Below are 14346 nucleotides of genomic sequence, written 5' to 3'. Positions count from 1 at the left end.
CTGCTTTGGTGCTTTGCCTGATTTTCAGTAGTGAGCATGGAAAAACTCCATTCTCAAACTACATTTTTCAAATGCCTTGTGAGGAAATTCAACTCTGAGATTGTTACCCATCCCTGCCTTGGAATGAAGGAAATACTGAAACTTAATCCTTTGGGTGCAGATAGACACCCTATGTCTGTCCTGTCATTCTGGAAAACACCAAGAGGTGTTTAGTGGCAGAAAAGGAGGTTGTCAGGTGTGTTCAGAAGTGTTGAATCTGAAGGTCATGTTTCACTGACGGATAAGTCCTCCCACCAGGACAGCAATGACATCTGACTTAGTGTCACATCTGTTGTCCTGCCAGTTGACGTCAACAAGGTCAGAGTAAACAAGGAATATCCCATGCACACACTGCAGATGACCAGGTAGGAGGATGGGTAGAAGGAAGTTAATAAGTAATCTGGGCATAGCTTCAGAAAGGGTCTGTCTGAAGGGGAAACTATGACACGTCACCAAAAGTGAACTTGACTTTTCAAAGTGACACACGAATGGGAAATGTTCTTCCATTTGGAAAAATATATAATGGCCTTGTCCTTTGCTGAAAGGTAAGAGGAAATCCTGGAATAATAGGAAAACATGTGGAACTGGCAGGAGCTATATAATGAGAAAATTAGGGGAAGAATTCTCTTCTCGTAGTGGTGACACAACCTGTCAGTAACAGGAGTGAGCAGAGCAACAGAGATAAACAAAATGTTGCAACACAGTACAAAAATATTTGTACAAAGGGAAAATCCTCTGAAGTCTTCCTGTCACTCCTGATGCTCTGTTTGGAGCTGGTACCAGAGCTGATAAAACTTTGTTTTGGGTGAGCACAGCTGCAGTGGTGGCTGGCTGGTGTTAGTCCTGCTTGTCTGAAGATAGTTTTTGGTTCTGGCAAGCCTTCTGTCTCTGGTTGTAACTGTGGCTGAAGGATATACTGCTGGAAATAATTTCTGCAACACGGTTTAATGTGGTTGTGAATCTGCTTACAAAATGGCAGCTTCTCAGGGGAAAAGGAGTTTGCATTTTATTGAAGACACTTGTAACAAAGGAAAAATTGTAATTTTCTTGTTTAATTTTGACTGAAGGTTAGGATATACTTGGAACTGTGTTAAGCTATTGTATGATACTATCAACTCATACTATCTGAATATCAAAAGTTTGATTTTCTTGTCTCTTTTTGAGGAACATATTGAACAGAGGATAATACAGGAGTAGGACCCCTTTAAATGCTGATCTTCAGTAAAATCATATAGAAATGAGAGTATTTTTTAAAAAGGAGATCAAAAGTCATCAAAGATTTTTGAGATCTTCAGGGGAGTGATATAAAAGGAATGGTAGTCATATAAATGGATTTTTAGAATTTTAATTGAGATTTTGAAATCTTTCTACCTCTTCTTTCACAAATAATAATGAACTTGTGTCTATAAATGTTAAAGGAAATAAAAATAACACAGTGCCTGCAGTGTATTGAGATGCAGTTTAAACAGTATGACCGATGGGGGGGTGGGTCTCAGGATTTATCTGGATACACTACTGAAGAAGAAAATGATAGATGTTAATTAGTCATCTGTAGAATACTTGATGTATCACTAGTGATGCAGTGTTATTGCTGACAGCTGAGTTCCTGTTACCAGTGTCCCTAGGAGTGTCCCTTGGCATGACTCAACACTGAAGTAATTAATTAGATACTCCACTGCCAGTATGTGTGAGGCAGGCATGCCAGGTGATTCTTACTCCACAAGGGGAAATGCTCATTGTAGGCTGGAGCTGCCAGAACTCAACATGGTTGACTCGTACACATTACTGGAAATCAAATTGCCATGTATAAGGATTTCTTAAGACAACTGGATTCGTTGCAGTATGAGTGTATAATATGGACACAGTACCTCCTAGCATAATTCCTAAACAGTCTTCTCTCTCAAAATTCACAGGCGTCTCTGAGACATCCTATTGTCATATGTTTTGAAGGATCAGGCAATGCAAAAAACATTGCCCCACAGCTTACTTCCAGTTTTACATGGGCTGGGCTCTTCTATTCTTGTCTTGGCTGCTGATTAATCTGTATTCCTCTAAAATACTGTAATAATACCAGACTCTGAAGATTTATAGGACTACTGGTTAATTAAGAAAAGTACAGCTTGCTTTCTGCCTGTAATGGAGATGTACTTGGATGCAAATCACAGCATTAGCAAGGAAAATTGAAGAAAACATAGCAGGTCATCAAATGTGAGCCACCCTGTAAACTTCTAGCCCTATAATTATGTGTGTTTTCTTTGTTTAGCAGTTCTCAGAAGTAAATGTATGCTGGTAGAAATTGAAGAACTAGGGGCTTATTGGAAGCATCCGCCTGCCTGACAGAGTTAATGAGGAAAGCTTTGTAAGTGACATGGAGACATGCTTTTAGTTATCAGAGGATTAGGGAGCTGCTCATGCAAACTGCCAGCATCTCATTTAATTCTCCTGCCTATCTTTCATCTGAAAGCTAATACAATCCAAAAATTTTTGTGAAAAAGAAGACATTAACTCTGCATACAGAGTTTGTAAAGTAGGGTTCCTAAACTTTGAAACAGTTGAAGTGAGCTCTTTCTGTGCCTTGATAACAAATTACCTGTAACAGACTAGAAACATTTGGCTTATTTCAGGTAGCAGACATTTCTGTTGCCTAAAATAGTTAAGATGAAATCACACAAAAATTATCTTCTTTTTTTTCCCCCTGAAGTCAATGAGAAAACACCTCTTTGTAATAATAAGGATAAAACAATTTAGCTGTCAATAATAAGCTTGAATTTGAGGACATGAACATAGGCTCCAATGACATTAAGATCTACTTGAATCTCTCCTTGCATTTCTGACATAATTTAGAGACACAAATTGAAGCGATCAGGTGTATTCTTATAAGTGCTTTGAAAACAGCACCAAATACTTTCATAATTTGTTTTAAAACTCCAATAGAGAAGACCATGTTTTTATAGAGTAACAAAACATAACAAAAAAGGTTTATGCCTGTTGCAGTATGGCAGCACTCACTTGAAATCTCTCTTTTTAGGACATCTTGCATTTTTGGGGCTCAAGATTTGGGGCATCAAGATCTCTTCTTGCACTTGGCTTTCAGTTTCCCTAATGTTAAGTAAGCAAGTATGACACTGTGTGTCAAAACTATCTATGAAAAGTATCCATAGTTTAGTTACTACTAAATGTATAATCAGTGACACTTGTAGCATTTATTGAATAATATGTAGTGGCAAAACTATACATGTAACAGTTTGATATTTTTTTTTTCCTGGTAGACTCTGGAAGTTTCTGGCTGGCATGAAAGCTGATACAGCCTCTGACTGTCAGCAACAATGTATTACTCCGGGTTATTCCCAGTGGAAAGAGCAGAATTGATGCCAGAACAGTAAAATTGCTCTGATTTGTGGGTCCATCTTGGAGATGGGATGTATGGGCATCATCAGGCACAGGGGAAGCTGGTAGCTCAGCTTCTCAGAAATAACAACCCCATACTCCCCCACTACCAAAACCTTGCATGACCATGCAAACCCAATACAAAATGGTAACACTTGCAAGATGTATGTGAAGTGAAATAAAGCCATGGGTCTTGGCAGAAAAGATGAAAAGGCCCTACAGTATTTTTTATAGTACTGGACAAATGCAGAATAATCCCAAACTGTCCATATCCAAGGAAAAATAAGACACATAAAACCAGATAATTTCTATTCTTTTAAGAAACAGCAGATTTAATATTGCCTTCATGATTTTATTAGTCTCTCTGGAAATGGCTAATATCTCATAATCCAGAGGAAATAACTCTTCAGCAGCAGCTTAGTCTTCCTGACAATGAGTTAATGATGGAACCTTCCAGAATGGAACAAGCTTGTATCTGCATTACTTAGAGAAAATCCATAATATAATCTTTATGTTCTAAAATTAATCTTAAGCTTTAAAAAGATCACAGGTAATTTGCCTAGAAAATGTCTAAAAAGACTCAGGTTATATTGCTGTAATATTCCCACTTTAGGAAATTGTTGCCTTAAGGTTTAAGCCATCCCAAAACTATGCAGCAACCAGAACCTCAGACCTATGGTTTTTACTGTGTTTCAGCAGGAAGTTTTCCTTTATTTCCAATTTTGCTACTGTCTTGAGTTGCATTCGGGTATTAGTAGTTCTGACATTATGAGTTCTCAAGAGAGAATTCCATTTTGGATCACCACATCTAACTGGTTGCTTCTTTCTCATCCTCATGACAGACACCTAAGGTCTACAGAGACCAAGTACAGGTAGTGGCTTCTGTGTTACTTCAAAAAATCACATTAGCAGCTGACTGGTTGTGAAGCCCCTCTTCCCCCCAACCCCTCAAAAAAAAAAAAAAATCAAAACAAACAAAAAACCCCAAAAGAACCTGAAATGAAACTAAATGAAGCCCAAAAACAGAACAAAAATCCAAAGAAAACAAAACACCCCCAAAATAACCCAAACATAATAATAACAACACTCCTCCTCCCCTGCTGTAGCACTTACCCTGGACAGTCTCAGAAGGAATCCTGGGCATTTTTGTCCCTTGCCACTGATGTGTGCCATTAATGAGAACAGTGTGTGGTTCTAAAGGAAAGGTAATGCATATGCTTTAGTCTTTAAATGGAGAGAAGGGCCTCTGTCTAATATCTGATGGTGTCAAGCAGGGTTGTCCAGCCAAGTTTGTCCAAAATGCCATTTAGAGAAAGAGGGTGGGGGCAAGATGTGAAGAAGGGGAAGAGGGTGCAGAAAACAACTTGTGAATATGGAAGTACAGAAGTTCACACAGCTGGCACCTGCCTCTCTTCATCTCTGCAGTCTTCAGCTGTCACTGTAATGTGCATGGAAATTAGTACAAATAACAGACCTAGAGCTTTATCATAATTAGCCTGACAACAAGTTGGTGTTTCTTGCCTCCCAGCATGTCAGCTGATATTTTCAGCAGGTTCCGAGGAATGAAATACCTTGTTGCTATATGAGATAGCTTACCTTTTGTTGAAATGAGAACAATTTAAAGGAGACATTACAATGGACAGTAATTACTGTTCAGTACTTCTTCTCCTGGGGCCTAAATGGAAATTATCTAGAAAAGAACGATTCAGATTAAGAATCTCACTCAACTGAAGCTAGACCTTCTCAGCGACAAAACACAGTTATCACTACTTTACCTTTGTAATTTGATAATTTTTTTTAGTGAGATTTTAGTTGTTTTTTGGGGGGATGTTTTGGTTTTCTTAATATTAAAGCATTTTACCATTGCTGACTCTGTTGAGTTTGGATCTTTTCTTAACAGAGCTGCTGCTTAATAGCCATAGCTCTGAGTTTTGTTAGTCTGCAACTGGGGAATGTGTTGTGGCTAAACTGGAGCCAGCAGTCAAGCCCCAGGGAGCTGCTCACTCACTGCCCCACCCACAGGACTGGAGAGAGAATCAGAAGGGGAAAGACTAGAAAACTCGTGGGATGAGATAAAGAGAATTTGACAGGGAAAGCAGGACTCACACACACTAAGAAGGAAAATGAGGAATTAAATGCCTGCGCCCCGAGGGCAGGCAGGTGTTCAGCCATCTCCAGGAGAGCAGGGCCCCATCACACATGATGGTGACTTGGGAAGACAAGTGCCATCACTCCAAATGTCCCCCCTTTCTCCTTTTCCCCCCACTTTATATACACCAAGCATGATGATCTAGAATATCCCTTTGATCAGTTTGGGTCACCTGTTCTGGTTGTTTCCCCTCAGTCTCCCATGCACCCCTACCCTACCACTGTGGCAACAACAAATGTAGAAAAGGCCTTGGCTCTGTGCTACCTCTGCTCAGAAATAACAATCATTTCTGTATAGTGAACCCTCTGTTCAGCACAAATCCAAAATACAGGCCCGTACTAACCTCTGTGGAGAAAATTAACTCTACCCCAGCTGAAACCAGGAGAAAATGCAGTGCTCATTCTTGAAGGTAAATGATGTTACAAGGGAGTTGATTTATTGATCTTGAGTGAACTGTACTGGTAGTGAAATCTGTCTTCCTCAATTGATTTGACATCAAGATAGCCTCATGGGCTTCATGTTTGACATACTTTAATAAAGAATTGGGTCCAAGTTTTTTCATTTATATTTAGAGGACTGCTTTGTTGTCTGATTGTAGAGAAGGCCCCCAAATCTGTGTGATAGTTGTTGCTCCAGAGTATAATGTATTCATAAATCATCTGATGTAGATGCATAGACACAGAATGTCCTGTATTTTTTTGTTTGTTTTTTTTTTTTGCTTTGTTTTTGTTTGTTTGTTTGGGTTGGGCTTTTGTGTGGTGTTTCTTTTGTTTTGTTTTTGATTTTTTGTTGTTTGTTTGATTTTGTGGGGTTTTTTTTGTTTTTCCCTTTACCTGCTTAGTAAGCATGGAATGAAGAAAGCAGTGCTGAAAAAACCCCTGTGTTTGCAGACGGCAACATTTGCTTGCCAGTGCCATAGTACAAGCCTTTCTGTTTCTGCTTTCACCGTCGTCCTCACGTTTCTCTCTCGAAAAAGCTACCTTGGAACACCAGGTGTCACTGTAACAAAGTGAAAAGGTCTGCTCGCAAGTTGGCTTCACACTGCTCGGTGATACACCAGGCTGGGTATCTCGAAAGGGTTTTGTTCTCATTCCCCAGAGCTGGCTGGCCAGCTTTTATCTCACAGGGATGCAGCTCCCCTAGACCATCTACACTTCCAGCAAGCTTCTAAGGGGAGCAGGTTGGGAACACCAAGAAAGACCAGACACCTGAACTGGAAATCCTGCTTTCAATGAGAAGTTTGGTTTTAGGGAAAGCTTAAAAAAGGCTGTTCTTCCCGGCCTGGCTAACCCACCTGTAGCTGCAGCAGTGCAAATAGGCAGGTGCTGAGTTTACAAAAATCAGAGCTACCAACCTTATTCTGCATGTTGGCTTCTTTTAATGTGAATATTTAATTAATTAAAACATACACAAACAAATAGAAATAAAACTCAAACCAACCATCCAAACAAGTCAACACTGCACAAACACAATAAATCACATAAATCAAAGGATCACACATAGTTAGATAAAGTTCACCTCATTAATTTCCCCAGAAATCTTGGAGAATCTGGTGTAGAGTTGTTGAGAGAAAAAGAAGCCCAAAAAAGAAAAAGTGTTGCCAGCAAATGACATTTAACTGAGAACTGTCCTTTTCCACAATAGCTTCTGAGGAGCACTCCTGAGCTGCTGGTTGAGAGGACATGGAGGTGTGTGTCAGGACCAACACAGTTTTTAGTTTTCTCTTTAGTTAGGGGGAAGAAAGAAAAGAGAGAGAGAGAGAGAGAGGGAAAAAAAAGTCTAGATAGAAAGTAGTATCCCTTCCTATGATGAATTCCTACTCAAAAATCACCTGCTCATTTACCATGGTGGGCCAGCCATAACTGAGAGCCAAATGCTCATACAGCTGCTTGCTAGCTTCCTTCTCTGCAACATGGCAAAAGGTAGAAGAAAGGCAAGGAGACTTGTGAGATAATTGCATTTAATAGAGACAGCAAATTGAGACCTAATCCTAACCCTTAAGTAAAATGTAAAGTAAAAAATGGGTGTTGGGGCAGTGCAAATCAAAAAGAGAAATTCATGTGCCACTTCCAGGAGCTGTTTAATTGCTACCAGAAGAGCAGGACTTTGCCATTAGTAGCACTTATGGGCATTATGAGCTGCTGTGGAGAAAGTCAGCTCCATGTCAGCCAGATCCAATACATTCATGTACTAAATGTGCTTTCTGAATTGTTTCAGTGTCACAGTAAACTCAGTTCTGAGTGCCAAAGATATGAATTATTGTAAAACTTTCAGTGCAGACCTTTGTTGACACACACTGAACATATTTGTAAGAAACTATATCAACATACACCTGGGGATCCATATGTACAAATCTAATTAAATATTTGCCTCTCACTAAAAGAGTTAGTGTTCACTAAGCAGTATAATGCACAATAAGCAGTTCTTTCCTTAAAAGGATTTGCACCTGTATTTCAAAAAAATTTTCTTCTTCACTAGTTAGCAATTGGAAGACTGTCAACAAAAAATACCTGTAAGGCACTGAATATTTAGGTTTGTGTTATTTGGAGAACACCAGCAGCATTTGAGTTTGTGGTTTGTCTTTTTCTGTCTTGGAGGTTCCTCAGTCCCTTCACTTCATCAATGTGTGTGTGTGTGTTGTGGAGAATGTTGAGTTTGAGAGCGTTCATGAGAGGGACAAAGTACAGTCATAAGCATTTAGGAATAGAGACCAGAAAACTATTTATTGGCCACTCTTCCTCAGAGATTTTCAGAGCTCCTTTTTATTTCTTTCACAATTAACTTCAGACTTTGACTGGTGACCTCTAGCAGATAACCATGTGCATGAGAGCATTTCAATCCATGCCAGCATGTTGTTTCATTTAGTATTAAAGGTCTGTATTACTATAGAGCAGCTTTATAGAACAGCACTGCACAAGGTTTCTTTGTGAACTACTAAAGAACTTTCTAAGACATATGGAATTGTTAATTTATCTCAGGTGTCCTGTTTTCTTGGCTGGATTTATATTAGTTTTCTTCCAATATTAGTTGGTACAGTGTATTGGTTTGGATTTATGTTTTTCAAAGAAATAAGGGTTTAAAGGGTTCAACAGCAGCCAGCAGATAAGCTCCAAACAGCCACTGGCTCATTCTGCTCTTCCCACTCTTTCTCTTTTCTCCTCCCTTTCTGGTGGGATAAGGGAGAAAATCAGATTTAAAAAGAAAACGCATGGGTAGAGATAAAGACAGTGTAAAATGTACAGCAAAAGATAAAGAGAAAGGTAAAGCAAAAACCACACACACAAGCAAAAAAACCCAAGGAATTAATTTACTGCTTCCCATGGGCAGGCAGGTATTCATCCTTCTCCAGCAGACTAGGACCTCATTACAGGTGATGGTGACTTGGGAAGACAAATGCCATCAGTCCAAATGTCCTTCACTTCCTCTTTCTGCCCCCACTTCATATACTTAGTATGTCATACAGTGTGGAATATCCCTTTGCTCAACTGGGGTCAGCTCTCCTGGTGGTGTCCTTTCCCCAGCCTCCCCTCTGGTTGAGTGGGGTGAGAAGCAGAAAAGAGCCTGGTCCTGTGTAAGCACTGCATCCAATCCAGACTGTGTAAAGAACAGTGGGAATCAGACTACTAAATCTCATGGTCTCTGGATCTGACATTTTCAAATCTCTACTCTGCTAAAGGTGATTTTGAATGCAAAGCCTTCTTCATTGTAGGCACTCAGATCAAAACTTGTTCCTGATGAGAAGACCTTGTGGTTCACTTGGAATCTCACCATAATTAGATGATTCACAAGCACATGCACAAATGCTTGTTTATCCAAGTTGGTCACACAGAAGCTGTTTTGAAAAGCTGTTATAGCAGTGTGTATCTGATGTGAAATTTTCTTGCTGGAAAGGCCGTTGCACCCAAGGAGGTCTTAAGTCTCAAATAAGGTAGATTTGGGGGTAATACTCTTTTCAGCCCAACAAATAGGTGTAACTCCTGTTCATCCCAAAAGCGAATTCTCTGCCCCAAACCTTGGGATATGAAGGATTCATCTTCCAATGGTGTAAGACAGGTGGACACAGAAGAGTTGGATAAGACAGCTACCAGCAATTCTTCAGCTTTTCTAGACTTTTCTCAAGCATAGCTAAAGATTTCAAACATCCCTCCTCTGCTAATTTGACTGTTTTTTGACTCTGAGGGTATTTTGTGCATTGAAAACAAAATAGATGAAATTTAACAGCATCTGTTAAATCTTCCCTAAATTCCCCCATAATTTTTTTGTTGCAAACTTACCATGATTTCTATGGTAACAGCAGAAGAGTGTTTCTAAATTTGTAACATCACATTGTGGGTGGGCATCAGTGCCCTTCTCTGCTGAAAAATATTTGCAATTGAACAATTATAGGTAAAATCAAAGATTTGCTTAAAACAAATGGTGTATTTTACTTTTTAGGGCAGATACAACAGTCAAAAAGTTCATTTTTGTTCACAATTTAGCTCATGAATCACTTGCCTTGGCTGCAGTAAATGTGGTGACTGGATTAGCTACACCAGCAGTGTTCAGATGTCAAGAACTCTTCCTTTACATAATGTAAATCATGAAAGTGTCAAAATAAAATGTCTGGTCACAATCGTATCTGATGACTTCACCATGGTTTAATCATGAATTACAATGTGAGCATTTATAATTGCAGACCAAATCAAGAGCATGATAAGAAAACACACTTGAAAGCTACAGCTTTCACAATACTGTTCTCAATTAGTGACAGTACTAATATCGAATTAAATGAGGTAAAATTAATCCTCGTTATCATAGAAAAAAAATCTAAGGATTCTTGACATTCTTGACAATATGCCCATTCAAGTGGGCATATTCCTATTTGAAATGGATAAGGTAGTGACTAGGTGTCTATCAAAAGTCAGAAGTAGTTTTTTTTCTGAGGAATATTTGAATTTGATCCACAGTGTTTCCTGAATTGCAAAAGGCTCTTCAGTAAAATGTGCAGGCCATCATGTCAGTAAATTGCATATGGAACAAAGTAAAGTGCATGGATATGAAACAAGGTATGTTTTTTAAAGAGATATAGTACATTTTAGAATTTGCATGGTATATTGGAAAATCTCTTTCTGAAAGCTCTTGATGTTGTATATAAAGTAACATAGAAACATAGAATGATTTGGATTGGAAGGGACCCTAAAAATCATCTAGTTACAATCCCCTAACATGGGCAGGGACACTTTCCTCTCCCAGAAATACTAGCTCTTTTCCCTCTTACTTAGGAGTGAGTATGTGAGAGTTTGAGCAAATGGACGAGAGAAATCTTGTCCTTTGTTCAGCCAGTAGATAAAAGTTAGTAAGCAGAGTTTCTGTTTAAATAGCATTTTCCTAATCATCTTTTTTCAGACACTGCCTTCCTTACTAGCAATTTTTTCCTGATGCAAAAAACAGCTACAAGGTCAAACACATCAATGTAGAATGCCTAGTAAATATTCCATGCACCAAAATACATTTGCTTTAAGTGCTTAAATACTCCTTGTAGGCTGTGCTGGCAAACAACTGGAGTGTTTGTTCACCTTCTGAAAAATATCAAACCTACTTTTGTGCCACGTTAAAAAAAACCCAGTGAACCCACTTTTATTCTGACTTGGTCCGTTAATTTTTTACAATTGTTGTTTGCAGAGTGCAGGAATTAATCACTCTGATTAACGTCTATGGTATTTTGCATAAAATGCAGGCCTTTTTCTTTGAACAGTTTTACTGAAGTGGGTCCAACTCAGAACACAATATAGTTTCAATAAGGCAGGCCAGTTTAAAGATATAAATTATACATTCCCTCCCTGTTACTGGCTTAGAAGCAAGTAACCATAGTGACTGGAAAAGCTTAACTTCTGCACAGATTCTGAGATTGTCACCTTTCACAGCTTTATTCCCTCTGAACAGCCCCAAAAGAATTACCTTGCCAAAATAACTTCACTACTTCATAAAGTGATGCCAATAGAAAAGCTTCTTGCAATTCAGCCTAACTCCAAACTGCTGTTGTACCACACAGCAAGTTATCTCTAATCTCCTATCTACAGGGAAGTACTGATGACAAACTGGAAAAAAAAAAAAAAAAAAGCTGACCAAACAAGTCCAAAGGACATTCCACGTATGTGAGATAAGACTTTCAAAAACCCCTGTGACTGGGGAGCATGGTCTGTGCTGTCTCCTTGACACAGGAAGCTCACTGTGTGCCCTGTGCAGCTCACACAGCTGGCACAAGGTCAGCCAGCTCTCAGCAGGTTTGGACCCGACCTGAGAAGTGTCTCCAGGATCACCACTGTGCTGGGAATTCCAGCTTGGAAAGGGCAGGAGGGAGTCAATGCCCTTAGGTAGACAGAATGGGGGCTGCAGGTGGTGAAAGGAGTCCCTTGCCCCCAGCCCTATCAAGCTGTAACACTGCCACCACCACCAAACACCCTGAGCAGCCCCTGCCCAGGGACACCTCACTTCACTGGGGCTGTACAGTGGGATTTCTTGACCGGTGAGCTGTCATCTTAACACTAACAACTAATCCTCTAGAAGTTGTGTAAGTCTGATATTTACTGCATTTACATCAACCTGGGTTGTGCATGGTCATGCCACAAAAAATCATGGACTGATCTCCACATCATTTGTCTCCATTATAAATGCATAAAATGGGTATATTTAATCAGTAGATTAAATTACCTTAAAATGCATATGTCCATAAATGATTCTTACCATAAAGGGATGTCTGCTGGTGAAGTACTCTGCTTACAAGAAGGGCACTCAGATATATCACTACATGAGGCTGTGTCTGACAAAACTGAAGCAGTAACAGTTCCAACTGATTAGCTGGTCTAGGATCATTATGATGGCTGCTGAGATCTGCTTTCGAGAAAGTATATTCTTTTTTTTTTTTTCCTTGCTTCTATATATTGCATACTTTTTGGAAGTGTAAAGAAGGCACTTTGGCATGTGTTTATACTCAACACCATACATTCTCTTAGTACCTCAGATTCAGTTGGTTAATCTGAAAATACGTCCTATCTTATAAAGCCTTGTCAAAAAGAAGAAACTCAAGTATCAAGATAGACAGGGCACCATTTTCCAAAATCACTTTGCAAAGAAGCCTCCAGATCTTTAACCACTTTTGGTATACAATGATTCTGAAAAAATAAGGAAAAAACTTGAAGCAAGGTTGGAACAAAGATTCCACAGTAATTTTGTTGTGTATCTATACAACACATTTATTTGAACTGTATCAGTACAGCTCTTTTTAGAAAGAACCGAAACTCACTTAATTAAACTTCATGGTCTCAGCTAAGAAGAAAACTTGTATTTTGAGTGTCTGCTGGACCATAACTGCAAAATGGAGATTGAGGCTGCCTATTTCTGTAATCCAGACCTAGTTTTAAAACTGAAAGTGCTCATCTCTGCAGAGCTGTGAGTGTATTAACACCAGAGCTGGACATAGTGCCAGATGAGTGTGTTTTGGTGGAGAGTGAGAAACAGAGGAATGCTGCTGCTAGCTGCAAGATCTTTTCCTGAAGGTGCAATAAAGCACACCCACAGTATTACAAGGATTCCCTGGGATGTTGATAAAACCTGTATTTTGTTGTTCTAGTAGTAGGAACACATCGGTTGTTCCTTCCTTTGTTGCTGGCAAATGTAAATATTGTAAATATTTCTGAATTTTGTAGCATAAAGAAGTAGTAGTAAGAAAAGATTGTGGTTAGCTCAGTGTGATTTTTGAGGTAACCAAGGAGGCTTTTGGGGTCCATTTAGGATGAAGAAGATTTCTTTCTTCTCAATACATGTTGTGAGCAGAGTGCTGGTTTGAAGTGACAGGCTGATGTCCACCTCTCCTTGCCTACATACAAAACTAGCATGGAGTAATACGAGATGGATGCACAAGCTTGGATAAAAATAAGGGATATCACCTGAAGTCTCATTTTTGAGAGCATGTAAAGCCCTACCAGCTCCAATCTAGGATTTTCTCTAGAAATGCTTGCTGCTGCCTGGTGGTTTGCTTCTTGATTTTGGCTAAGCTGTATCCTGACATCATCACAGATCTTTCTGAGAAATTAAATTACCAGGTAAGACAGGCCATCCATCTGAAAATCCAATTCTTTTTTGTTTATACTGCAAGCTTCTTTAGAGAGTATAATGTTGTTTTAACCCTTGCAGTTCACAAATGCAATGCAATGCAATGCAGTGCAATATATTACATATATATCCTTCAGCATTTCTGTGGTGTGATACCTGACAAAAGACAACTCAAACAATACTTGGAATTAAAAAAAAAGAACAATTAAAATCACTCAACTTTTTAAATCCTCTAGCCCATAAGTGTTCCAGTTATTTTGTGTGGAAACTGAAGACTGATATCTTCCTCTTTCGTTTAAACAAAGCTGAAGTAATTTTTGAAATGTATAATGACTTTTTTCTAAGAAGTAGAAAGTACAAACCTTTTTTTTGCGCCATACTCCCTGATCTACAATTTAAAAAAATTATTTAACTGTACCCCAAAAATTTTAAAAAATTATGTTGTATTAATGATGTCATGTTTTTCTCTAACGAACATACATAGATGAATTTGATTAATGGAAAGGGATTTAAAGAGATGAGTCAGAGAACAAAATATATGAACTGAAAAAACCTGTGCTAGATTCTGAGGACATGTTTCACGTTTCTGTTCTGCCCAAAGTTTGACCAAACTCTTCTGAAACTGGATGTGAGAGACTGTGGGGGGAGGTATTTGGTGAAGGAAAATATTTCTGTTCTTT

This window comes from Cinclus cinclus, chromosome Z (assembly GCF_963662255.1).
Source record: "Cinclus cinclus chromosome Z, bCinCin1.1, whole genome shotgun sequence".
In the NCBI taxonomy this organism is placed as follows: Eukaryota; Metazoa; Chordata; class Aves; order Passeriformes; family Cinclidae; genus Cinclus; species Cinclus cinclus.
Note: the sequence above shows the minus strand (reverse complement) of the source record.